General features: G+C 40.4%; 2 long non-coding RNA genes across 2 annotated transcripts in view; one reads left to right on the top strand and one right to left on the bottom strand.

Moving 5' to 3' along the window:
• LOC119305863 overlaps positions 1–2578 on the bottom strand; it is a 14972-nt gene that overhangs the window by 1880 nt on the left and 10514 nt on the right. The window lies entirely within an intron of this gene.
• LOC119305865 lies at positions 613–1582 on the top strand. The gene is made up of 2 exons (XR_005148791.1): positions 613–1026; positions 1142–1582. It is a non-coding gene; the product is annotated as an uncharacterized LOC119305865 (long non-coding RNA).

Raw genomic sequence — 2578 nt, 5'->3', positions numbered from 1 at the left:
GAGAGAGAGAGAGAGAGAGAGAGAGAGAGAGAGAGAGAGAGAGAGAGAGAGAATAATGTCTCTTATGCAGTTTCCACTCCCCTATAGGTACGATAAACATGAACTACATTTGCTTTCACGAGTTTGCAGACACAAATATCAGTTCATACAAAATTCCTGAATCCCAGGCCAATCCAACAACTGATAATAGGCAGGAAACACTAGCAAGCAGGGTGCAGAAAAGATCACAGGAAAAAGTATGACTATACAGAGGTTTACATTTTCCAGGATTTGTAAAAAAAGGCTATTGGCTTTCAGAAAAAGAAGCGATGTTGGATAAAAGTGCTATTGGCTTTCAGTTCAAAATAACAGTGTAACAGCTAACAGCTTTGTCTTTCTCACTATGTGTTAACTTCTCCCTCATCCTTAGCTACAGCGTGCATATTCTCCTAGCATATCTCTACTCCTACAAAAATGTGAGTTGGTGATGATGGTGTGCCTGCCTTCATGCCATCTGCACCGTCTGATTTGGAACGTAAGGCTGAGATGGGTTGTCCCAGATCCACTCGTACTTCTGCAAAGACATCCATGCAGACATCTGAACTCCACATCACACCACGCGAGGTTCTCCTTTCTCCTTCTCTTGCAAACAAAACCGGGCGTTCGAGAACCGCTCCCAGATTCCTTGTGGACGGTCCCTCCCCACTCTTCCCCGGAGACCGCCGGAGTTGGGCAAGAGTCCCTCCCCTTTGTAGCTGTAGTTGTATTTAGGGTCTTAATGAAGCAGATTTGACTTCGAGCTTCTGCCGGTATCTCTCCTTCTAGATCTGGCTGGAAAGGCCATCGGAGACGGCGACGATAGCAGTGTTTGCTACACTTTTGAACTGGCTCTGGTTGTCAACTTCCAACAAGTGTCCCTTCTTCTGTGCTACCAATGGAGGCTACTAGTGGCAGGACGCCATGAGTATGCTTGGGCGTATCAGGCTCTGCCGACGAGCTACTTGCTCCCGGCGCTGCCGATGCCAAACTGCGCACAGAGGATGAGTGGTATATGTGTGCTTAACCTTTTCCAGTTTGCTTAATGTTCGATTAGGTGCCTATTTCAGAAGATAATCTTGTCCTTGTCTCTGATTTTGATTTTGTTTTTTCTTGAGGATTTCAGGATAGAAGGGCACTTCGCAACAGGGTTACGACGAGCAAGGTGGCTACTGTGTCTGTTCTTATATAGTTTGTTTCAGAGAACTCAAACTAACATCTCTCAACTGTCAATTTGAAGAGAATTTTGTCATGGAACAGTCTTCGGTGAAGACTGATCTAGAACTGGCGATATGTTTATAAGCGTTGTGCAAAATTTTGGTGATCTGACTGAGCAGGTCGGTTTTGAAATATAGCCAAAAATCATGTCAATGTGCCACTACTGTTTTGCACAAAATTCTGTTCTGTTTGGGTGGTGCCAAACTACCAACAGAAGACATGCTGTCTTCTGGTAGACCAATGCCAAAATTGCATAGTTGTATGTTATTTAGGGTCTCTATTGCATATGACTTGGAGTTGTCTCTGTTGACATCACGTGGTAATGAAATTTACAACATCATTCCTGTCATATTCAGTTTAATCAAGCAGTATACCCTTTGATTCCCTACTCGTAAGGTGGTATAAATAATCAAACCAGGGTTCAAAGCATCAGTTTCTACATGTGAAATGCAGTTTCAACTCTAAGGCTCTCTGGCCTCGCTTTGGCCTTTCTACTTCTACTATACATAATTTTGGAGGGCATCAATAACTAAATCCAAGAAGTTTACACATACACTTCTATTTGCCACGTCTTGCTCATTTTTTATTCAGATTTACTTCACTTATAATTAGATAGTACGTAGTAAGTTATACTAATTCTGTAGTGTTCCTCCCTTTTCTTTTGGCGAAAGAAAGTGTTCCTCAATTTTGAGCAAGTCCGAATTCTGAATAATTGTTTTTTGTCCTGCTGCGTGAACCAGGAACTTTTGGACTTCGGAACAATTCTCTACTACACGGTTCCTATGAAAATATTAACAGTATGTAGATTTGCTTCAGTGTCAGTTGTTGTTATGAGTTTCAACTCATGTCAGCATGGTCTTAACGTATGACTGTCTTCATAGCCCTGAAGAAGAAAAATCCTATAAGTTTAGCACAACTGATGCTGTTTCATTTGACGATCAGTTTTATTAAGCATAAAAACATTCACGTGACATCTTTCATTTGTAATGCAATGAGCAATAAAGACTTGTAGATTGTGTACCACTCTACTTGTGAAATTCTTGGCATTTTGGTTGTCTTTTGGGTCTATTTACTTGACACAAAGTTTAGCATTTTTAAACTCTTGAATGCTTGTAACCTAATGATCTACTTATAGTGTGCTCATAACAAGGTCTGAATGCTTCTAAATTTATTAAACTAAAGGGTCCTGATGATTACAATTTATCAATGTTTATAGAGTATATTCCAATGCATCTCATCCTGATTATGATATGTCGTGTTAAATAGAACAATATTTCAGCAAAGGACATGTCCTTTTTTTTGTATTTCACAAGTACGTGATTACCATATAAACTGAAATTCTTGG

This window comes from Triticum dicoccoides, chromosome 5B (assembly GCF_002162155.2).
Source record: "Triticum dicoccoides isolate Atlit2015 ecotype Zavitan chromosome 5B, WEW_v2.0, whole genome shotgun sequence".
NCBI lineage: Eukaryota > Viridiplantae > Streptophyta > Magnoliopsida > Poales > Poaceae > Triticum > Triticum dicoccoides.
Note: the sequence above shows the minus strand (reverse complement) of the source record. Positions and strands in the feature narration are given on the sequence as shown.